Source organism: Zonotrichia leucophrys, chromosome 5 (genome assembly GCF_028769735.1).
Source record: "Zonotrichia leucophrys gambelii isolate GWCS_2022_RI chromosome 5, RI_Zleu_2.0, whole genome shotgun sequence".
NCBI lineage: Eukaryota > Metazoa > Chordata > Aves > Passeriformes > Passerellidae > Zonotrichia > Zonotrichia leucophrys.
The window spans coordinates 22,410,067-22,436,546 of NC_088175.1; positions in this window are offsets into that span (position 1 = coordinate 22,410,067).

Below are 26,480 nucleotides of genomic sequence, written 5' to 3' on the forward strand. Positions count from 1 at the left end.
AAATCTGCATAAAGGCAGCTTCCTGTTTACCAGCAAACCTCCTAGATCTTCTCTGGGTTTGTTTTGTCAGCTTTTCTTTTTCTGTCACATCTTTAAACTTTTCTTCAGGAGAGTCATAAAATGGTCCACAAGAAAGTGAATAAAATGTTTTCCTTGCATATACAAACTTTAAGGACTTTTCTCTGTGGGTTTGTACGAACAGAGGTTTTTTACAGATATAGCCACTGCCTGGATTCAAGTGGATTTATATGTGCATGGTGCAAGTCACTTGGCTTTTGTCACTCTGACCTTCACCACAAAACTACATGTTAATATAGCAAAACTGTGAAGATCTAGATTTTCTCAGAAAATTACGTTCAAAAGATCAACAAAATTACTTTATCTGTTTTTTTTTCCCCTAAACCTTATGCAGGGTTACTGTTCAGGAAATTCAGAAAAAAGTTAGTCTGACATTTATTGGAGAAGTAAACACTATCATATGCACATACTATAGTATTGTATGGTTTTTCCTTCCAATATATAATTATGAACAGGTAAAAGTCTTTAAGTTGATGCTGATAAACTATGCCTTGAATTACTTCAACTCTGATGTACATAGGAGAATGTTACATTTAGTTTACCCGGAGGAAAATTTAAATTACATTGTATAATGTCATACTGAGGGACTATTTAAACTATGAGTTAGTACTAACCTACAGGAGTAGGATGCAAAATATAGTGCAATTCATTAAAAATGAAGTGTTTTCCCTTGGAACTTTCAAATTTGTAAACACAAAAATAAGCTTTCTCTTTTTGCATTTGTCTCTTTATTTTTCTCTATATGTATTGGTTTTGCACCAATTTGTGTAAATTGAAAGTTCTTTGTTCCAGCAACACTGTCACAGACCCCTCCACAAACTTTCTACTATCAGTATGTTCTGTAAATGACAAACCACACCACAGTGGCATCATGCTCAGGAAATTCCCTAGGACACAGTAAGAAGAGAGTTTTGAGGATGCAGCCTGTTGTTTTTCCATAAACACCCCTTTAGCCAGTCCTCTCTTCCCATTCAGATGAGTGAACTGATAGCAGCACACAACGGGGACCTTTGGTCTGAAGACTCCAAACCTGCTCCTGGAGGAGCAGCCAGCCAGCTCAGACTCTTGCTGTTGTTGATATTGACTTTTGGTGAGTGATGGAGAGAGCTCAGACTGGCCTGGACTCAGCAGCAGGCTCTGCTGGAGCCCCAGCTGCTGTGGAGATCCAGGAAAAAGCAGGTAAAGAAAACTAGAAACTTTGGTCTGGGTAGTATGACTGGTCTGTCAACATTTTAATCCCTGTCATTTAGTTATCTGCATTTAAAAACAAGCCCCTTTTGCTCCAAAAAGTACACGAGAGAGAAAAAATAATTGTCTAATATATCAGGATGTGTATCACAAATGAGATTTTACATGGCGTTTTCTTTCATACTAGGACATAATTTTGAAATGTGTAATATTGAAGAATAATAGTCTTTCAAATAATTGTAGGATTGTTTTCCAATTCACCACTGAAATGTAATTACATTGTCAAAAACTTACTCTCATAAAAATAAAAATTAATATATAGTCAAATTATTATTTTTTCTGAACATTAAGTGATGTGTAGCACCACTCATATTGTCAAATGGTTTTATATGATAAAATGTAAGGATATTACTGAGTGCAATTCTTGTATCTCTTTAAATACATAGGTCACCAGTATGTCTGTTATTTAGATTATTTTAAACTAAATTATATATTAAAGGCTTATGTAATCCCTAATTAGAGCTGTACAATTACACTTTGAAAAAATCTTGATATAATTGCTGAATACGAAAACCATACCCTTTTTGCATATAGTTCCAATACTATATGTTTTCTTTAAATTAAGGATTCATTTAAAAGAAATTTCTGCAAAGAAACAGGACCTTAGAGGCAAGAAAATATTTTCTTCACACTTGGGAACCTGAATACCATTTGAATATGACTGAACTTATGAACATGTTTTTCAGATGTTATTTAAGTAATGATTTTTATAGTGCTGGGAAGGGACAATTAAAAAGATTCAACATACAGAAGTATCACTAATGACTTAATTTTAAGACTTTCATTCATCTAATAAAAGTAGGCAAGAAGAACAGTTGCTTCTTACAAAATGTTCTTTTTAGGAGGGCAAGAGTCTCTCACAGAGGAGTTTCCATGAACTCTTTGGTCTTTCTACCATAATCATTGAAATAGATACTGTAGAGATAAATATGTATACTTAAAGACTTAATTTTACCCATTTTTTGGGAATTAAAGAAATCTGTAGAATTCAAAGTATAATTTAAAACAAAAAATAAAGGGAGTTAGGCATCAACATGATGCTAGTGAAGAATCATAGTTCTCTACTTTTGAGATAGAAATTCAGACAAGTCTGCCACTAGAGCACTGTAACTGCTTTCTCAATACTTAGTATATATTATAATGTTTATAATGCATCAGTGGGAAAATTATTTTTATAACATTGGAAAAAAGGCTTAAATATATTATATGAATGTTAAATTTCATGTCTGCATACTATTCTTCTTGGTCATGATCAAGGAAGTTTGTACTATCAATGTTATGTCCTTTTTGGACTTTCTTAGATCACTATTTTATTTGGACAATATCACTCTTAGGATGTTGCAATTGGGTCATTTTCAGAGAGATGAATGAGTAATGGCTTGAAAAAAACCCATTTTTCTAAGTTGTGTGACAAGATGCACTTGTTCAAATGGAAGTATTTTCCTCCTAGAAATGTGCTCTCTAACACCTGGATTTCAAATCTAAATAGAGATACCCAAACCCTAAAATTGGTACCTTTGGTATTTCCTATTTGAGTTGGAAACAAAAGCGAAGAAAGAAGCTGGCAGAACTTTAAGAAAAAGCTTTCATGCCTGGAGTTGCAGAATAATGTACATAATGATTTCTCCAGTGTTGCACAGTGTGCATCTTTGAGAATACATGAGTCCACCCAACTCCAAGTCACACACGCACAGCAAAACAAGTAATGAATAATGAGATGGTGAAACTCAACTGTCACTGAGCTTGTAATTCTCTGTGTCTCACTTTTGCTTCAGTGACTCTTTTCTTTTAGCCTGAGACACAAGCAGAACAAACAATTAGTGCAATAATTGACGATCTGTGCCTTCAAAGCTTGTGGAGGCCATGCTCATGTTTTATAAGTCTACTAATGCAAACAGCTCTTGTGATTAGCATGCTGCCTTTGTTCAATGACAGTGCTTGGGAGGTACACCGGTATCAGACAAAAGATTTTTATCTGCACTTTGTGGTCAGTGAATAAATGATATTTTATTTCTGTTTTTAAACTTCAATAACACTTACATCTGCAATTGGTGACATCATTACATATGAAGTTCATGTTCTAGAACCTTACCTTGCCTTCTAATTGGGCTGAGTTTTACTTGATATGTTGTAAAATAATGCTGCAAGTATTAAAAAAAAACCATCAAAGTTTGTATATCTGGTTTTGCTCTCCTGGAGTTATTCAAATATTGATTTTTTTTGAGTCAGATTTTATCTACAGAAGTCAAGTAAACTTTCATTTGTTATTAAAAAAAATCCTAGGTTCTTTAAAAGCCAGCAAAAATCAAACACCTGTAATCATATCCTTCATCATTAAGTTCTAGGTTAGGATAAAATGAAATTGTATGAAAGAAGACTAATTAAACTGATAAATAGCATGCCATCTTTCATACTATATTCAATTCCTTGATTTAGAGGTTAGGATCAGATAGGAATAAGTCTGGAAAAAGTTTTATCATGGTCTGAAACCATTCCACAATAAATAGAAATGTAATGAATGGTGTGCACATTCATCATTGATTTTAAGCCTCTCTAGCACAGACACATTTCTCTAAGGCTGCTTGTCAATACTTCTATACTAACTTGCTTTCCTGTCTTCTCTAATAGGTAAAATAAACCTTAATTTTAGTCCACATTGTCAAATAAGGAAATAGAACTTCCCTAAGAATCTTTTATTAAAATATTCTGGAATCTATAAAATGAAATAAAGATACTTACAGGAACCTGTTTCACATGGATCAGCTTTGATCTTTTTCTGTATGATTAATCTAAAAGAAAAAAAAACCAACAAAAATCACTGTCATTTTGCGATAATGGGGGAATCCCCCCACTGAAGGAAATCCTTAAAAAATTATTGATTGATTTCTTTTCAGATATCTATTTTTTTTTCATACTTATACATGTAGAAAGACCCAAGAAGTTTAAAGGATCAACAACTGAGATTCTGTAGTATCCCATTTTCGATTCTGCAAGATTTCATTCTTATACAAAGTGTCACAGATTTGAATATTCTATGTTAATGGTGCTAACACAGGCAATTCATATATTTAGAGCTCTCAACACTTGTGTCAAAACACAACACACAGTGTTAACAAAGCACTCTGCAGTTCCTGGGTAGACAACACTAAGTGCAGTTATCCACTGTAGGAACAGTGACTTCAGATCTGTGACTTTTGGATATCAAGGGATCCTTACTGGAGGTTAATTGTCTTCCCTCTGTCATCTACCATTCAGAACTTCATCATCCTTTATCTACTTGCACACCATAAATTCCAATTCTTAACACATTTGTTGTCTCTGTTCATCATCGCTTGAAAGACTGCTCTAAAGATACGCTGCTATGTATGCAGAGATGCTAAAATCTTCTTAAAATCATCAGATTACTGATTCATGAAATGACAGCTAATCTGAGATAAAATGTATAGCCACATTAAGGCCAACTCTGACAAGAAAACCACCCACAGAAACATAGGTGTGTCTTGAGTGGAAAATACAGCATAAAAATGTTACTTACAACATTTTGATGGTCTTTCCATTGGTAAGTAAAATCTTATACAACATCATATTAAATTAAAGGGAAAAGCTGAAGGGAAATTTAGGAAACAGAAAACTAGATGTCTGAACTAAACCTGAACTTATCTTTCAAATGTTATTAGAATTTTTGAGCATTTATATGTGAAACAAGAACATTATTTGAGATAAGGTTTACACAGCAATGTCTGTCATGATACCCAAGACCTTGCTGAGTATTTACAGCTGTGTCAGAGCTCAGTTAAATCCATGAGCCTCTATTGCTTTTATTCTTTTCAATGTTGTTTGTAGTGAATTTATCTATTCAGAATATTTTGTGTCTTTTTTTCACATAGCTAAATATTTTTCTATATAAATTGATGTAGAAAAATTCTCATTGTTCAGTTTAACCAGAAAAGCAGATAATTTAAGCTCTGATGCATTTTCATTTCAACTCCAGTTGGTCTCATTTTTTATCTGATTTACATCCCTATTAAACAGAAGTCTTTGTGATCCAGAACATCAAATTAAGTTTCAACAGATTGAGTCTGGTCAAAAAATCATATGTTTGGCCATAGATGGTCAGTCAGATAATTCTCATACTCAAAGAAAAAGAACATTTAGTTTATAAAAACTCTTTAAAAATCTATGCAGTATTCAAAGGCAAATATCCAGCATATTACTACACATAATTATGTATGACAATACTGGGTTCATATTGGCTGTGATAGGAAGGATAGTTGGTAAACAATAGCTTAACAAATGTGTCAGCTTAATGCAATGTCAGAGGTCCTGTTGTTTTCCATGACTCACAAAAGCAAACATGAAACAGTCTATACAGTTTCAGAGAATTCTCAGTGATTATTCATAACAACATATACTCATTATCAAGCTTGCAATGTGTTTTGTTTGGTCTCAAATCCTTTGTTTTGATGGATTCACTTTGGTCTCATCATTTTGAAATCTTAGCTCAAATTTTCTCATGTTCCAGCTATTGTTCCCATTGTGTATGACTGGAAGAGGAGAAAAAGTAGGCGAAAAAAAAGAGGAAAACTGAACAGATCTCAGGATGTGCCACTTTGAATTCAGAGACCTTTTTTAAACACAAAGTTTTGAACAAAAACAATGTTCTTTCAAGGCCAAGGTGAGACATATCTTTCTGCTAACAAACTGAAAGTACCCTTGAAATCCATTGGATCTAAAGCTTCTTACATTAATTGAATTTGAACCTCTCTATTAGCATTTGACAAAAGTGAATATTCAGTAGAGTAGGAGTAATTTTATCGTGCTTGATGCATGGCTACAGAAGAGCAGTCAGAAAAAAATCCCATCAGCAAACTCTAACTGTATCATCAAAATTTGTGCTACAAAAATTAAATGTCCTAAGATTCTAATTTTTCTTATATCTAAGAATGCAATGTATCCAAATTATGTTTTTTACTCTTTTGTGGTGAAGTTTACTTAAAAAAATCTTTTAGACAAAGCAGGCATAAAACAAAACTTGTAGAGATTGGTTGCAGAGTTGACATAATTTACTAGCTTGTTATTCTTATTCACAGACATATCGTATTTAACTTCAATCAGAACATTCAAATTACATGGCAAGATTTTTTTGTACTGCTGCACTTTTTTCTGAAAACCTACTGTAATTACTTTTTTGTAATGCATATAGAACACTTAAAGACAGTATAAGAGGCAGGTGATGAGTTTTCACCTTTTGCCTAGTGGTCAAAATTAAAGGCCTCTCTATGACACTGCCTGCTTGCACACCCTTAAATGACTTCCTGAGCAAGCCAGCACATAGTATTTAGTGTTTCCATTAAATTTTACCCTGCACTGCATCCAAAGCAGTGTGGCCAGCAGGGTGAGGGATGGGATTTTCCCCCTCCACAAGACTGTGGACCCACAGCAGTGGGTCCAGAGAGGGCCACAAAACTGATCAGAGGGCTGGAGCACTTCTGCTGTGTGGAAAGGCTCAGACAGCTGGGGTTGTACAACCTGGAGAAGAGAGGGGTCTGGGCACACCTTATAGCAGACTTTCAATGTTTAAATTGGGCTTCCAAGAAAGATGTGGGCAGTCCTTTTAGCAGGGCCTGTAGTGACAGGGCAATGGGTAATGCTTCTAAAATTAGAAGATTATAGATTTGGAAGATATTATTTTTACTATGAGGGTGTTGAAGCAATGGCACAAGTTGCCCAGAGATGTGGTAGATGCCCCATCCCAGGGAGAACCCAAGGTGAGGTTTGACAAGGCTCTGAGCAACCTGATCTAAGGTAATGTGTCCCTGTCCATTACAGGTGAGTAGGACTAGATGATCTTTAGGGGTTCCTTTCAACCTAAATTATTATGTGATTCTGTGATCCTAAAAACTGGGGCTGTTTTAATGGCACTGACCTAAGGGAGTTTCATGCCTTGCCTGGAAAGAAATGCCTCAGAAAACCCCAAAAAATTCTAGCTCTTGGCTCACCCAGCAGATTAAACTTTTGTAGAATTACCACAAATAAAGTAAAAGGACAGTAAGTGGAAACTAGAATAAAGAAAGGAGTTAAACCAGATAGAAACAAAGTAACTTCATTAGCTTTTATCTGTCAGGGAAAAAAGTTATTAGTGATAACCTTAATTGCAATTCTTATCCTACAAACTAACAGGTGTCCCTACAAATGCCAGACTGCTTTTTGCTTCAGTTACAATTAAGGTTTGTCCTGTAAGTTATTTGCCAATCTTGCAATTTCTGTGGTCTCCAGGACAGGCTCTTTCCTGAAGACAAGAATCACTGAACCACACAGATCTAGTCTTTAGCTGGAAAAAACTCATGGTCCTTCCTATCTGATAAACTGTGAGACTCAGCTGCTACACACATCCAAATCTAACAGGGCTGTAATATAAGTCTATAAAGAAGTACTCTAAAACATTGTGGAGTTTTTAATTAGAATAAGTTCTGAGAAAACAAAAGGCAGTTGTGTTTTTAGGGGAAGAAATATGCTTTTTCATTTACTATTGCTAATTAATGATAACTGGGAAAAAGTATCAATTATCTTTATTTAAAAATCTCTTCTGGTGATAAAATCCAGTTCTTGAACTATGTAATCCAAAACTTGACAAGCCCAAGGAAATCCCTGGTTTTAATGTGTTCTGAATTAGTAAATGTATGGACATGTAAGAGCGGTTGAGTGCTGAATGGAAATGAACATTATTATTTATATTCCTCACTTTTTTATGAAAGACAGCCCCATGTCTTCCAGCAGACCCACTGGGGTGGTTAGCAATTATAAATAAGGGGGTACCTTTAATTTTTACATTTCAGACTGATTTAGTGGTAAGAGATAATCTCACCTATTTGACAGCAGTTTCCTTGTCACAGCATATGTCACAGTCATGATGGCCATGATGTACAGAGTACCACCACACAATTTGAGAAAGCTTTAGGCTTTCATGCATAGAGGGTAACACCACACCTCATCAGAAGGCTTCAGGCACCTGCCCATACAGAGTAACATCATCTCACTTCAGAAGGCTGCAAGCATCTGCCCTTCTTGTTCTTCAGCCCAGCCTTTATACCCCTGATGCTGATGCATTGCACTGTGTGCCTCTGTTCCCTTTGGTGGTTGGTCAGTGCCCTGGGCACTCCAGGTCTCACTGCTGTCAGTGCTGCTCACCTGCTGCTCACAGCTGGGCCCATTGGGGATGAGGCTCGGCCTCAATTACCACAAACTGTGTGCCTACATTTCCTGATTCCAAACCAAGAAATTAAAACTACAAAGAGAACATAGAGCCACAAGATAAATCACAAGGAAAAGAATAATATCTTTTCCTGAAGGACAGTGCATGTGCTGACTGGCTCATTCCAGCTGTGAATATCTCACTAAACCTTGCAGAGCAAGAATGATTTATTGGCTGGACTGGTACCTGTTCCTCATTGTCAGCACTGCCCTCATTCTGCAACAGCAACAGAGTTTGTGCAGCCAGCTGGGGCAGCATGGACACAAGGAAGGTAAGCCAGCCACACAGGGGAGGATTTGTGTCACGCTGTGTTTCGGTTTTGAATTTCTTACAGGTCCCACCTAGCAAGTACGAGTCCTCTCTGTGTCAAAACTAGATCTAACAATCAGTAAAACATAGTTTTACAAAGCTGAGCATCCCAGAGGGCTGAAGAGTTTAAAGTAAATAAATGTGTGACAGAATATCCAGACCAGAGTCTGTTTGGGGTCCTGTCAAAAGTTGCGTAGTTGAAGCTGCAAAAGTAAACAATGAGCACGCAAGGTTGTCACTTTTGTCCCAAGTAACAATTCCTTAAATAGACACTAAGTAAATCTTCACAGAATGTTAAGCATATATCTGCAGTTTCCTGACTTGAATGTCTTTTTCAAGCAGTCACTTTAGATATAGATATTTATATAATTATATTTATTTAGTAAGTTCAAGGGCATCTTAATTGGCTGAAGAGGAAGGAAGGAAGAAGGAGAGATAAGTGAGGAAGGGTTTCAGGATGTCTGATTTGATTTTTTTCTTTTTTCCAATAATAGTTAGTGTGACAGCGTCATGTTAGAGACTTATCACTTAGCTGCTGAAATGCACAGGCACGGGAACCAACACATAAAGTACATCTCAATACAAGTTATTAAAAGAACAGAGGCTTTCAATTATAGTCAATTAAATCAGTTTAGTGAGAAGGTGTTAGAAAAATGCATGTAATTTTTCTGATTGTGCACCCTTGTTCCTACAGTACTTTGAAAGCAGAAATCTTTGTTGGCAAGTTATCCACTAGAATTTGGAATCAAACTTTATCACTGTGTTATCAAAGCACTGTGTATTCTTAGTCATACTTGCAGCTGATACACCTGAAAATGGATGGATATCCATTATTTGTGGTCTCATCTGGGTAAATGGGTGTCTAGGAGTCATTACAAAAAAACCCAGAAAATGTCTCATAAAAAAAAGGAAAATCACAGAACTCCACAAAATAGGATGGAATAGACTACTTCAGTTGGAAGGGCTGTACAGCATCATCTAGCCCACGTGCCTGACCAGATCAGAACTCACCAACAGTTAAAGCACATCATTAAAGGCCTGGATGTCTCTTAAACACTGACAGACTTGGGGCATCAACCACCTGTCTTGGAAACCTCTTTCAGTGCCTGAGCACCCTTTCAATAAAGTAATGGTTTCTATTATTCAGACCTCCCTTGGCTCAGCTTTGAATCATTTTCACATTTCTTGTCACTGGATCCTAGGCAGAAGAGATCAGTGCCTCCCTCTCCACTTCCCCTCCTGAGGAAGTTGAAGAGACCTAAAAGGAGGCACTTTCCCCTCACTTCCTGAGCTTTCTCCAGTGCCTTTTCTCTAATACTTTTGCTCAGGTGGGTGGAATTCCAAGATTGAATGGCTAGTCTGTCCTACATGGATAAAAATATCTGATAAATGTATCTTCTGTGTCTTCCACCACATGAGCAATTAATAGTGTTAGCATCTGACTAATCAAAATCAGAGTTCACAGAAGACCACATTAGTTTATATGGGGGAAGCCTGGGACTTGCAGTGTTATTGAGCAGGCAGACTAGGACAAGCATGTTAACTGTTCTCTAAGGGCATAGTTGAGTTTCCTGTGAACTACAGATGAATTCAGGTTTGTTCTCAGTTCCTAGTGAAACAATTCATTATATCAGCAACAAGCCTAGTGATTAAGGAAAATATCAGACTAATTTTTTTATTGTTACCTTTGTGCAGTGCCTTTATGTGACATGCAAGATCCCTGTGAGAAAAGGGTGATTTTAAAAGTTACAGTTTTATTTATTTTTTCTTTTCCCGCTATTATATTTTCTCAATTAATTAATGTTTGTTTCTTTCCTAATTCATTCCTTCCCTCTGTATTTTATTCAATGAAAAAATCTTCATATCTCCCAACAGTTTTGCCTCATTTCCTTCTGTGGTATGTACACTAAAATAATCACTCCTAAGACAGTGAATATGGTTGCTAACAGAACATCATCGGGCTTTAGAGCTAAATATCACAATGAGGTTAATGACAGATGGGAAATGCTCATACATTGCAGTCATGGTTTCAGTCTGTCTGCAAACACAGTTTGCATTACTTTATGTTTTGCTTTGAAAGAACCTCAACAGCTTGGGTTTCTTTTTAAGGTTAAGGTTAAAACCTTTGAAATCTGAATATACCATTGCATCAGTACTGAAGCAAAGCAAAGCACGTATGTCCTGTTGTATGGGTGTCTGATTTTCCTCAGCTGAAAGCTCAAGCCAAAAGAAGAGATGTAGATTGTTCTTTGGTTTTGTTATTGATTTCTGAGGTTTTTTTTTTTCACAGTCAGTAATAGTCCAAAATTCTTGGTTTACCACATTCTTGTCAGATATATAACCCTCCTATTTTTCTGAAAAACTGTCAGAAAAATACTCTCAGATTTTCCATCAGAGGGACACCTGCACTCCATTAAAATACTTAATCTACAGTGTCTAGGGGGAGATGTCAGGTGTCCTGTCTGGAAGCAGGAGGGCAGGACCTCAGGGATGGCTTTGGCACTCTTGCATTCAAAGCCATCCATATAATTTAGCCCAGCTTGCCTTAATGAAGATTTTATGCCATGCAGAAGAATGATCACGCTGCCTTCCAGGCCACCTCCACACAGGTAATAATTTCTTTCTGCTCTCTGCAGATATCTCTCCAACTCTGTCTCTATTGTCCCAGACCTTCCTAGCCTGGGTGAGAAAGATTTCTCTTGCACTTTCCTGGTTCTGTCAACTGGTTTTATTGTAGGCAGCCTACTAAAGCCAAATCCTCATTTTACCATAATAGCTAGTCTTAAAACATTCAGACTTAATGAAGATTTTATGCCATGCAGAAGAATGATCACGCTGCCTTCCAGGCCACCTCCACACAGGTAATAATTTCTTTCTGCTCTCTGCAGATATCTCTCCAACTCTGTCTCTATTGTCCCAGACCTTCCTAGCCTGGGTGAGAAAGATTTCTCTTGCACTTTCCTGGTTCTGTCAACTGGTTTTATTGTAGGCAGCCTACTAAAGCCAAATCCTCATTTTACCATAATAGCTAGTCTTAAAACATTCAGACCTCAAGCATTTCCACTCTCAGTGGAGTGGAGTTAAAAAAAGTTAAAAAGTGGAGTTAAAAAAACCCAAACTAGTACACCAATTCTTGGAAGTGTTTGATGGCATGATATGCCTGTTAACACATGATGTACTGCACTGCTGTTCAGAAAGCGATGTGTGTGACACACAACAGATGCCCCATAGCCAACCCTGAGTAAACTTTGCAAATGGCTGAGTGACTGCCTAAGCCCAGTTATATCTATTGCTTTGCAGCCCTAGAGATGAATTAGCAAAAGAGGTCCAAGATGATAGCAGCTACTGGCAAGTATATGAGGGCTTAAGTCAGAAGGCAGAGCCTTGAGATTAGTGCTCCTATTCCCGTAGAACTCTAATGGACTGTAGGAAAATAGAGTTCTAGTGAGTACTGGTGAGATGAAGAGGAAAAGAAGAAGCCAACCTGCCCCCTTTAATAAGCTGTTAAAAGTTCTTCCTTGCTGGGGCTGATGGAGATTTGTTCTTACAACATTACACAGGGAATGGGCATATGGGTTTAATACTCTTAGAAATAAGATCTCTCCAAACCCATACAAAGAGGTCCTTTAAGGGTAGCTAGCATGTCTGACATTCTTGGTGCACATAGAGAGGTTAAGAAATCAGCATACTCCATGGCCACAGGGATCACATGGGTAGGATTTCCCCTCAAGAGAAATATTTCGTTCATCCTGGGAGGGAGTTGCATGCACATTAACATCTCTGCAGCATGAACAATAGTAGATTAGGACCCTGGCAATAACAGGGAGTGGGCCAATGCAACAGTGTAAACATATCTTTTGAGTCTGCAATGTTCAGTAGCAGTCCACAGTTCTTCTCTTCCATCTTGTCCAAAGGAGCTTCTTTTGGCTTTAGGCCATTTCTCCATGATAATGTCAATGGCTTTAGCAATGCTGAACAGGCTGTGCCTGTTATCTTCACATCTTTTTTTTTCTTTTTGCATTTTTTCATTGTTACAGCTGCTCAGCCAAACCATCAACAATTTATTTCCCACAAACTAAATTGAGCCAATAACATTATAATCCAGTATAAACAGAGAAGCAGTTGATTCCAATTAGGCAAAAGTTTCAGTGTTTCCAGGCTTACAGCCAGTTTGTGGTTTATGAAATTTAACTAAGTTAAAGCTTAATCAGTTTGCTACTAAAAAAAAAATAGCCCACAATATCCTTGGATATTGGAGCGTCAATGAGGAATGGATAAAAAGATCTTGGTGATGATTTTTCGATTTTTTACAACAGCCATCCCCAGCCACTGACAGTAGGGAATTGCAAAAATAACAACTTTACCATTACACAGGTGAACCAAGTTGCATAACAGCAAGCAGCAGGAACAAACTTACAAAGAATTCTGTCTTGCTGTTACTTTGCAGTTACCTCAATGTGGAAAAGAAAGCAGCCAGGTAGACAATTCTCACAAAAATATGCCCCAAGGCTGCTGCTGTAGTTAAGGGAATGAATACATTTAGAAAGCTATGCCGATAATTCAAATCCTGAAAGAAAGAATGAGATCTGGAAACTCTGAGAAAAAAATATAATATTCTAAGTGTTTTAGAATCAACATACAAACATGTAAATGAAGGTTTAATGTTAATGAAGTTAGGAAAGACTGAATAACTCCTGATGATACTCTTGAAGACTCACACTGTATATGCTAATGTTTACTCCATTACAGAGTACCAACAATGTTTTTGGATTGTAATATGGGCAATGCTGTTGGCATAACAGCTGGATGACAATTAAAAAGTGTGGGGTTTATTCTCATGCAAAATTCATCACTATAATATTGCTAATAGAGAAAAATCCAAATGAGAGTCCTCTTTCTTTATAGCTTTTTTTTTGGCAGCACTATTCTGACAATTATATAAAGGTGCACTCAATATGCTGTGCAAAGTTTAGAAGGACTGCTCTAACAACCAGTACAATATGGAGAGTTTGAGAGTGGTTTAGTCCAGTCAACCCATCTTTCCTTATTTTTTCCTACCTGTCCATTTGGAACAGATTTTCCAGAGAAATTGCGGAGTCTCCCTCACAGGAATTATTCCAGAACTGCCTGGAGGCAATCCTGTGTCGTGTGCTCTAGGACGACCTTGCTTGTGGACCCACAGGAGTAGGAGTGGACCCATTCTGATTCTGTGGTTTGCCCAGCGCTTAATATTTCTGTCTTTCTGTTCCTGGTAATCTCCAAAAGATACAGAGAGGTTGGACCCAAAGAGGAACTCAACACTTAAAGTTACATTTAGGGACATTTTCAAAATGCAGACACAGAATGAGACCTTAAAGCCCAAAGACAAGATTTGTGACAGCAATAAGGTTGTCCTGATTTACTTAGTGGATGGTCAGGGCTTTCATTTATCACAGAGACCTGTGAGATCAGAATTTGCATCTAAGCAGCTCACTTTCACTTCTGTTATTCTGTGCACATACAGAATATTGACTGAGATATTTTTGGGTCAAACTGTCATTGTTTTACCTGTGCTGCAATCTCATTATATTGAAGTAGCTGTAGAAGGGTTATGGCACAGCAGTGACCCACCTTGCTTTTAAGTAAATTTCCTCCAAGTCTCCAGATTCAATGTGAAAGTACAGGGAAGAAAAAACTTACAGGCAATGCTGGTATGATTTCTTATTGTTTTAATCCCATTCAGAGACCCTGTTAAGAAAGGCTGCCACATTCAGCAAGAACATCTACAGCAGTCACTTTTTAACTACTGTAATGTAATATCTAATTTATCCAGCTGAAATGCCTGAGGTAAGGGTTAATTTAGGGCTTCCTGATTCTTCCATAAAAGATATTATGAAAGTAATGTACCATAAATGAAAGCCTGTATATGTACTTTAATTTAAAGTTTGTGTCTGTGTAATTGCTCCAACAGTGCACCAACAAATCTGCAAATGCAGTTTGAGTAAATGTTATAAACCTAAACACAGCAGCTGTTAAATCTCTTAACATCTGTAAAGCTTCTTTCAAACACTGGGAAACCTGCTCTCTCTCATGATTAACTCCTTGTTGGGTAATGTAATGTAGCATGGATACACCAACTGGTGGGGCTTTTTTGATTTCAGGAGTTATTTTCCCACTTTAGTTGGAAACTTGTTTTTTCCTTTTGCGAGGCAGTAACCTAGGAGGATTAGAAGTAGTGTACACATTTGATTTTCTGAGAGAAGTTAAAACCATGCTTCTAATATATGCTTTGCCTTATTTATAAATAATCACAATTGTTCTAAATGTTCCAAAAAAAGGCCTAGGGAACTAGGGAATATATGGAAATGATAAACAGGATGATACCAGTTTATTAATATTATTTTTACTAAGGCTTTAGATAAAATTACTGTTTATTTCCAAACAAAAATCTGTGTACCTTGAGAAACAGAAAATCAGAATCCTTTTTGGCACAGTAAGTCAACACCAGAGTCAATAGCTTTGTTCTTCATTTATAGAGATCTACCTCTCAACAGTGAATTATGAGACAATATAATAAATCTACATCAAACTGTCTTTACTTTTATACAAACTGAGTCTTACTGTGTCAGTCTTGTCAACACTGCTGAATATTAATGGGAATAAAGTTAATTGCTGGGTGTATAAAGGTCTGATGCAGTCAAAGTGAAAGAAAGCACCTAACAGAAATCTGTCAATTTTGACAAGCTGTAATTTATTTCTACTTCATGATATGCGCTGACACGTTTCAAACCTTACTCTAGTCTTTACCATACATTGCAATTATTATAATTCACAGCGACATTTGACACAGAGGTTGGGACCTAGTTTACCATATATAAAAGAGTTTACATTTCAGGGAATTCACTTGCTAACTCCAGCATGTATTTCTCTTTGTAAATCCAATTGTTTCCACTCACAGTGAACATGCACAGTAAATTTTGTGACTTGCATGGCTTAAGAAAAGAAATAGCACATTGCTTTTGCTGAAATATAAAGTGTTTATGACAAAATATTTACAGATATTTAAAAACTAAGATTGCATTTCAGTGTGACTGTACAATTAAGTAAGTTTTATAATATTAGACACTGGTGACATATAAGCCTGGTGGATTTTTTGGAGTATTTTTATAACTAATCAACATTGGTATTAATAAGTGCTGCTAGCGGTACCATCAACAGCATAATGGAAGTTAACTCAGTTTAGTCCCTGAACTTTTGATCCTCTGTTACTTAGTATAGTTTATAAGAACGCTGTTGAAGAGTATTCAGTTCTTGGACAGAAGAAAAATTCCCAAGAGACTGAGTTTATGGTGAATGTCTCTAGATCAATAATCCTAGTTTTGAAGTCTGGGTTTATTATGAGCCTCATCATTTCTAATGCTCAATAACTGTAACTCGCAAATATAAATATCTCTGTTTAAAATTATATCAATCTAGAAAGGATCAAAATGATTGTAACAGTCATCTAAAACATCAGCTTTTCAAAAAATTTAAAATACTTCAGAAGACCCTATAATTTTAATAGTAGCACCTGTGAGTTATGATCATTGGGTATACTTTTAATTAACTGCACATCTTTATTTGTCTTGACTGTACCTTTGCCTTCTCAGGCCAACAGCTTGTCACCGAGCAACTATCAATGCTCTTCTTGCCATATAAGTACCTTTTAAGAGAAACATGATCTGCATTTTCACAAAAGCTCCAAACTCCAATTTAATTCACTGAGATCAGTCGGTATTTTCTTCCTGCTTCTCAAGACAATTGCACTAACACTGTAGAGACATTTAGAGAACCATAAACAGACAAAACAACAACAATAATAATAGTAATGGTAATAATAATAATTTCACAGGGAATAACAGAAAGACCTGTGTAAGATATTATCCACTTATCTTCTCTCAACAGAGCACATTTTCAGCTGCTTCTAAGCCATCAACTGGCTTTACTGAGACAATGGTATAGCCATCCACAGCATCACACCAGGGAAATCACACATGGAGGACTAGATTAAGCTGAGATATTGCACTTTTTTTTTTTTTTTTTTTTTTTTTTTTTTTTTTGGAAGGCTTTGGGCTTTCTGTGGATTCTTATCATGGCAGAGCACAGAATAGTAAGCTGAAACCATTACTGTGTGTCTATTTACATCGATATATGATGGATGTCAAGGAATGGTGTTAGAGGAGGGAGGAGTAGGAATGTTTTCTATCAACCACAAGGACTGAATCTAGAGAAGTTTAGGGTCACCAGAGGAAGGGAAGTGCAGAATAGTTTACAATATTTTAGATATAATTTACTGATATGCTTTTTTTCAGTAAAAACTGTAAAGGGAAGATTTATGAAGCTACTATTGTTTGAGTCTTACATATGCTTGTTAGCCAGAACTCCTTCTGTCTTCCATTCCTTTTGCAGCCTTTTGTTTTTTGTCAATAGAAGTAAACAGAAAAAATAAATGTCTCTAAAACATTTAATTATATACAGGAAGAGGGTGTTGATTTGTTTTCATGATAAATGACTCTAGTTTTTGACAGAAATATAATGGAATAAAACTGTGGCAAAATCATGTTGCCTTAGTGGACATCTCTATTGTGCATTTCTCTGTGAAATTTATTTGAAATACTGAAACTGTCTTACAATGAAGGCATTTGAATGTTTTTTCCCCACATCTTTTTCTAAGTGGTGCTAGAACTATTAAGATTTAAAAGTTGCATATAGAAGTTGTTATTGGCTTACATCCTTATTTTTAGACATATAGACAACAATAAAAAGAAAGAAATGCTGTAAAAAAGACATCTGAATCTGAAAATTCAGATTCATGTATGTGTTTTTAAAAAAAAAATGGGTATTCCAGAGAGGATTCTCCATTTCATTATTTGCAATACTGCACTAGAACTTCAAGCTTACCAAACAGATGAAAAGCAGTGACTTGGGTCACTATATGAGAACAGTAATATTTAAAAGCATTTTTTTGGTCTTTACAGAATAATAAACATTAAAACATGGAAACTATTAACCCTGCAATTTAGAACTGAAGCAAATCTTTAGTGCAAGTTACGTTATAACCTCTCCATTATGTCATTCTGAGCATCTCTTGTGCCAAGAACCTATTTAACCATGTGATTAGGCCAAGGTTTCTGCAGCCTTTACCAAAGATACTTCTGAAACAGTTCCCCTATGGCAAATGAGCAAATGCAGTACATTCCAGGGTTAATACATTTCACATGTCCTTCCCTTCTGAATCATTTCACTTGAACACACATATACTCACTGAAATCCAGATTGCTTAGGATGTAATTCCCTGAAGTATTGTTCTTCTCAGCTAAAAGGATCTGGATGAAACATTTAGAGATGATCCTGGTTTAATTACCATGATCTAAAATAATTTCAACAGACACTTATAATAAATCCCTGCATATAACAAAGCTAGTTATAGCAGCTACTTGTCTGGACTTCATGAACTGATCTCATTGCCTACCGAGCACATGTCAGAATAAAAAATAGTGATGAATTATATGTTCACTAGAGCAATAGTGTGTCAAAGTTTGGAGTGATGTGGCACATGACATTTCTTTTCCTCACTGGCTGGGCCTTCCAGCTGTGGTGGTGAAACATGCTTACTGTTTCAAGGTAAAAGCTCCACCTTTTTTGATCCTGAAAAGCATTGTTACTGAAAATTCAATTTTATTATTACCAAGAACTTCTTTTAGTCATAATTTCTTAGCACTTGGGGAATTAAGCAAAGAATTCAGCATTTGTCCATGGGATCAAATCTACTGTACATAAAAACCTTGTAAAGCTGCCAGAAGGCATGCATCTGAACAGCAAAACCTTTTTTTTTTTTTTTTTGCTAGACATGCTAGGAAATGTTATGCTTTTAATAAGGACCTGGCTTGTTTTCAGGCTCATCTTTTTGTTAAGGGAGAAGTGAAAGCAAAAGCCTTGGAAGTAGTTAGAAAAACAGTGTAATCACCAAGATACCATTATCCTGTCTCTTGTAGCTTTTATATTTGTGCTTCTCAAAGCTATGGACAGCAAATTACTCATGTGATACCTGAGCTGCATAAAGAAGATTGAGTCTGGGCTGTTAATGATCTTTTCACTCTCTTAAGGCGTTTCTCTGTAAAAAGCTCACATGTAGCTCAGATGCTGGGTGTCTGTATTATTCCCAGGTACCCAACAAAATACAGAGATGGAAAGTGTCCTTCATTTCAGATACAGTACTGCTGAAAGAAATCTTATTTCTGTATGAAAATTTTTTTTGAAGAAGGAGTTTGTTTTCTAGGATCCCAGATACAACTTGCAGAAAAGCATTAGGTTCCTCTTTATTTTTTGGTAGTAAGTGACACACGTATTACTACTACTTATTACTAAATACCTCAAATGAATTATCAACTCAGTTGCAACAGAAATTTTAGCTAGCAATTAAGGTGGTGATTAATAAGAGTATAGATGGGCAAATTATTTACTCAAAACATTATTGTCCAGTTAATATTTTTATTCTTAATTAAAAAAAACCCAAAACTTTAGACAGAAATGAAATGTATAAGATAAAAGATCACTACTTATTATTTGGCTAAAGATAATTTTTTTTTTTTGGTGATTTCAATATAGAACTTTTTACCGCAAACTTCACCCAGGAACTCCAGAGAGATAGGAAAAAATACCATCATCACTGATAGTACAAAGCTGGAGCTTACAAAAGATCTGGGTGTGCCCAAAGTTGGGGCATGCAGGCTTCATGCTGTGATCAACCATAACCACCTGACTTCTTCTCACTTCTCTTCCTGTGCCCTTTTATTAACCAGGTAAATGCAACTGTTCCAGGATGACATTGCTAATTCCAAAAATTTTATAGCAATCATTAATTTTCTTAGATCCTTTATCAACTACTCCAGTTGGTGAAATGTGTGCACGTAGTCATTATGATTTTACCCTTTTATCACCTTACTGATAGCACATATCAGACAGAAGCGCATCTGGTTCTGAATGGCCTCAACTGCAGGAAATCAAAGACAAGGCTGATTACATTCTGCTGGGTACCTCAAGAAAGATCTTTTCTGTAGAGCCACTCCAGAATGCTTATTCTACAGGCATGATTGTGAGGCTAAAATCTGACTTAGTCTACAACAGTATCCTTTAATCTCTTTATCACATCTGTAAAATACAAATTTCTCACCAATTTATGACTTTGGAATGCTTACCAAATTGTTTAGGCAATATTTTAGATGTAGCATTTCTTTTTTGGAGTGTTGTTGGATTGTGTTTTCTTTTTCTTTTTAACTTGACCAGTCTCTGTTTTAAGTAGCTTTTTGTATTTTCTTAACTTTTAGAGGAGTTTTCAGATCTTCAGCCAAGGGTGAGGGAGGAAGTCATGCAGTGCAGGTAGCAGATTTCTCAGCTGTGTGCTTAAGGCTACTCCAGGCATTTCAATTTATAAAATAGTGTCATCATACATCCCAGCAAATACAGAGTTCATTCCAGTAGAACACCTTGATGAATAAATCAATTTTAAAATTTAAACTTCCTCTGTTAAAAAAGATAATAATAATCTCTTATTTCTATCCTGGGAAGGTGTATCACAGAAAATCTCTGCAAAAAGAAAAAAAAAAGAGGTAGATTATCACCAACTGACATGGTTGTAGGAAACTGTCACACTGACCCAAATTATTTCTCAAGAAAACAAGATAAACATTGAATATCTTCATACTGTTTTGATAGTACATTAAGTAATAAAAATATTTATTTAGGAAATCTTATTAGACAACTCCTTGAAACAAAAAGAAATTTTTAAAAAGAGTTCATCTATAGGAACCTCAAGAAATCAATTTTTTTTTTCTTTTTAATTAATAGGCTAAATAACTTATCAAAACACATTGAGAATTACAGTGTTATAGGTAGACAGCATAAAACGAAAATTGTGCATTTTTTCTACTGATTTTTTTTCCTGGAATCCAACCCCAAAGGACAACCTAGAATATTGAAAGGAAAGGGAAAAAAACTATTCACTCCATGAAAAGACACACAGCTTAACTTAGTTCAGTTTATTTTAGTTCAGAAGAAATAACCATTTGCATGCATGAAGGTAATGGAAGCATTTTATTTTGGTTTTCCTCTGATTTCAATAAATCTAACCACATGCTTGCATGCTTCCTTGCATGCTTGGAAACATCTCACACAGTAGATCTCCATGACGAAAAAGTAACTTCTGACATTTATAGAGCAAAGTGATTACAGAACCTTTACACAGTATTTGAGAGGAATCACTTGAACAGATCATGGTGATCCCTTTTTCTAGCAGAAGATGCACATCTGTGGGGAAGCCAATAGCACAGAAATCTGCCTGAATAAAGTAAAAGAGCAGTTCTGATTGGGAAGTCTAGAACAAGCAAATGTCTGCTCCACATTGATATTAAACTTGGGATGATATTTGCCTTAAAAAAGAAAACATTTTAATATTTCCTCTTTTGCTGTGGACTACCCGCATCACTGCTTGGAATAATGTGCAGAACATCCTTCAGGCAGCATTTAACCTATCTAAATGCAGAAAGATGAATTTGGAATGCTATCAAAGCACATAAAGAATGAAAGAACCATTCTGTTTCAGCAGCAACACAAGAGACCTGTTTTTCATTATGCATGTGAAGTGTTTAATTTAAACGGGTAATGGTTAACCAGGTCTGGCCTGGAGCTATGGAGAACTGGGGGAAACATCCATAAACAAAATCTCTTCTACCACCCTTCAGTTTTTACTTCTCCAAAGTCAAAGAGAGAGAGAGAGAGAGAGAGAGAGAGAGAGAGAAACATTGAAAGATTTCTGGAAAATATGAAGATTGCTTATGTTTCTCCCTGATTGTGCAGAGAAAAAAGTTAAAAAGTGGATTGCTCATACAGAGAAGCTTAGCAGCCTTAGGGTTACCTGTACTAAAATTGTAAGGAACACCTTCCAAAGGAGCCTGGAGTCAGAGGTTATCAGGGGAGCACACACAAAGCATTCATGCAAAAGGTACCTTGGATGTCTGTGGTTTGCAGATGTTCAGGTGCATGTGGTTAGCTTTGCACAGAGCAATCCCAGCCTCAGCATGGGGCCCAACTGCATCTCTCAGATCGAGGGAGATTGCCACTATTCAAAAGGGGGTTTGCATATTTTATCAATAAATGACATTATTAAAGTGCATTTATGATTCACAATAGATGAGTTTATTTTAATAAACCAATAAATATTACTTCAATAAGAAAATAACTAATATAGAATCCATGCCCTGTGTATGCTTCCAAAATTAAACTAGCATATATACAGTTCAAACAGAAGGCAAAAGTTCAAGATCTTCTTTGCCTAAAGCATTTATATTTTCCAGTGAGATTAACTATTGTCCAATTCTGTCTGTTAGTGGCATAGAAATTTCAAATATTTCCTATCCCAGTGTGAGAAAGAAGAAATTTAATTTTCAAGAGACAAAATAATTTTACTGCTTAGTCATAGTTTCTCTGGTAAAGTAATAAATTACACTGTTATAAATAATTACACTAAAAGAAAGAAAACATAAAAGAATAAACATATATAATTTCTACCTGAGCAACAGAGCCTAGAAAAGCATTACAATTTTAGCCATAAATTATTCAGAATGTAGTACTCTCAGAGTACCTTAATAATGGGCAATAAAAGTGAGTATTATTACCCCAAATTAAATGGTATTCAGTATTATAGTCATATAAAATATCCTTCCCAGGGCTGAAAATTATATTCCATAATAATCTTTTAGGAATTCACCAAAACTTCCTCAATGACAACTGGTGACCTTTGTTTCCCTTTCAGGCCTGTCACAGTTTGTTAACTATAGATTTAAAAAAGGTAAATAGACAATTAATTATTTCTCTTCCTTTTGCAGTTTGATCTGATGGAAACTCAGCTTACGAAGCAATTGATATTAGACTTTCTTGTTAATATGCAGGCAAAGTACTGCTTCTCATATCAAAATGGAAGAGATGAAAATGGACCTAATGTAATTTACCAGTGTCCTAAAGATGAGACTTCCATCAGAATAAAATAACTTTAATAACAACAAGACTACTAGTTTATGTAAGTGTAATTTTAAAATACTGTAACTATTCTTTTTTAAAGTATAAAAATAAAGACCTGAAAATTATTTTTCTGCCTTCAGTGGTACACATTGTACATATTGTGAAATGGATGTTTATGTGGAATGGGTCAGGAAAGCTGGCAAAGGTTTTTCTTACACTTAATTGTTAATACTGGCTTAGATTAATTTAAAATTAATTAATTAAAAATCTGAAATTTTAGGACTTGAAAATCCAAGTTAAATTTGAAGACTTCTATTTCTAAATAAAACAATAAGTTAAATAATGCATGTTGAAGTTACAATTTTTTTTTACTGAAAAAGTCAAGTAAGAGAGTGGTAGAATGGCACATGTATTGGCTGAACAGTTAGCATGATAAAACTTAAATGCATTGTCCTTGTACTTCCAGTAGATGGCAGGTATAGTACTTCAAACTTTTTAAAAGTCATAAAACTCAAACTTTTTAAAACAATAATATACTATTATCTGGGAAATTTTACTTATAATACAACCCTTTCCATATGCATGTATTTTTACATTTAATATCATTATGAAAGATACGCCAAGATGAAAATAAATGTTTAATACAAACACATTAAGTACTGAAAACAAATTATAAATTAATACAAAATAGAAAGAATGCACTGGACAACATGCATAGAGAACTGGAATGTTCAGAATAATATTCACAATACAATAAAAGCCACAAATGGCAATCTTAAACAGGAACTTCAAAGCCTTTGTTTTTATTTTTATTTTTCATAAATTTGCCCCTTTCTAAAGCAATGGTTGTATCTTTTTCCATAACAGAACTTTCAATTTTCTGTTATGTGTCACTGCAAAACTAAGAACCATGTTATGACAGTCAAGCATTTATAAATTCAGAGATTCAAGCAGTAAGGTTGTTGGTTAAACCAAGATAAACATAGACAAAAAATGATGACTCTTTTTTACTGCAAGATCGAGTTATAAAACTGTGCTTGAAGCAGAGGAGTTCCTCCTCTCTCAGAACAGAGAACAGCTAATATTAAGTTACCGATTAAGGACAAAACCTTTAATTTTCTTTCCATCGTTCTGTATATGACTCCATGCCTTGTTCATTGCACATTGCTACAACTTCAAACTACTCTGAAGTCTATCCTGCAAGTGCTTTTCTGTGTGCTATTCATCTTAAGAATGTCCTCAATGCCACTTTTTCTTGACTAAGTTTTCGTTGGTTGGCTTTCTGATATCATCTCTGTTTTAGAAAGGGGGAAACAGACATACTTTGAAATTAAGGTCAAAAGTATTTGGAAATCTTCCTTGGATTGTCTGATGGTTTTTGGTAGTGGTGGTACATGTTACACATTATAATAGCACAAATATGTCAAAAAGATATTTTATTAACTTTTTTCAGTCATGCTTGCAACTTGAATGCAAGCCAAGATAATTGTACACCTAGTGAGAATTTATGAGATGAATGGTGTAAAGGAAAAGACTAATATAACACACAAACTGCCATAAAAATCACCTAAACAGAAATTTTCAGGCAGATCTCCCCATTATCATAATGAAACCATATCTTGTGTTCTTTCTATTCCATGCCTCATTCTACCTTCTGCACAAAAGAGAACAGCACCTACTTTTTAGTAATTTTCTGTAGTTGTCCACTCTTTGGTCACACAGCACTGAAAGAAGGAGCAGAGTAATAACAGCAGCATGTTTAGTGCTCTTGGTTTCTCATCTCAGACTCACCATGTGAATATTAATTATGCTATTTCCTGTTTTGGACCTCCTGTCCTCCAGCCACCTCTCCTGAAATTTCAGACAGTTTATCTTTGTACTTGGTAAACTCTTCTGTTCTCTAACCAATATTGGCATTCATTGTTTACCCTCTTCATTTTCTTTCAATCCAACCTTCTCCCTGGCTTCTTATGCCCAGCTATCTGCTAGGCTATTTCACTTCTTCCCCCACATTCTGTGCCAGGCCAAATCATCTTCTGTAGTTCTTATCCCTCCTCCTACCTTCCCTGAAAACAATGTACTGCTATCTTGTTTCAATATTCCTATGTAATCAATTTTGACTTTGATTTTGACTTTCATTTTGTTTCAGCAATTCAATGCCCATCTTTAATGTTCCACAGTTTGGACACCTGTGTCCTTTCTCCTGCCTATACTGTTTCTTCTGGATTCAGGAGCTCTGAGTCCCTTCACTTCAGTTTTAAGTTGCCAGACTTGCATGAGATGCCTTCCTTACTTTTGTTGAAAACCACAAAACATGGCAGGCACCGTAAAATGAAATAAACCAGTAACAGATGATCATGAACACATCAACACTTGTAATACTCTTCAGCCCAGAGCCTAATATTGACTTTCTAAATGAAGAAGCTCATGCAAGGAAACCTGGCTTTTGTCGTGTACTCTAAAGTTTGCCTGCTCAGTTCCAGGGTGAAGATGGCAAAAGCCCCATCTTGTCAGTAATAAGAGGTGTGAGAGACATAAGCAATGATGGCATCAACAATTATGAAGCATCTAGTGAGCATGCAAAAAGTGACATTCCCTAAAATCCTGTTACTTTAACAATTTTCCTATTTAAAAGAAATGGGGAGAATTTTTTTAGTAATAAAATCTCCTCTTCTGTTTATAAATATGTGAGTTGCAAAGTTTTTCAAGGAAAAGATCAGGAAAGTTTTTTTCCTTGGCTTCATTCTTGGAAACCATGCAATTAGTTTTGGTTAAATTACAAAATAAATTCTCATGCAGGAGCCAAACATGAAAGACTTCAGTGAAACAAATAAATTAAATAAAGTTGTATGACACAAATAACAGAGAAGTAACCTCAGTAAAAAGTAGAAAACCTTGATGATAACCAGGTCTGCATTTAATATGTGTTCACAGAAAGCACAAGGTAGCCACGGCTTGCAAAAACCCCCAGTGCTCACACCCTTCCCAGTGTTCCATCTGCGCTCTGCCTGCTTCCTGCCTTGGCCATTGCACTGAGGTCATAATTTGGATCACAAGAGTTGCTTTGGTTTGAGTAGGAGAGTGATTTCTAGTGAAGACAATTATGACTTTATTGCAATCTTATTTATTTATCAAGAGTACAAAAATTTTCTCCTTTGTAGTAAGGAGTTACAATGTTTGTCTGGGCTGCCATGCCCCAGTTAACAATCAGAACAAAAAGATTCTTCCAAGCTTGAAATCCTGCAGCATTTCATTCATTTTTTGACAGATATTTTGCTGTCCTCTCCCGCACATAGATATAACATGCAATATAATCACTTAATTAATCCACATTCAGATACAATTTTTAAAAAGCACCGAGAGGTTTCCTCTAATTATAAATACCATAAAAATATAGGTACCAATTATACATCCACTGCAACTGCTTAAGTCCTCAGACAGTAGCCACTTCTACAAGAATGTGAAACCAATAGTAGCCTTTTGAAAGTGGAACTTCTTTAAATAAAAAATTGTGAGTTTGCACATATCATAAAAAAATTCTAGCTAATCAGTTTTTATT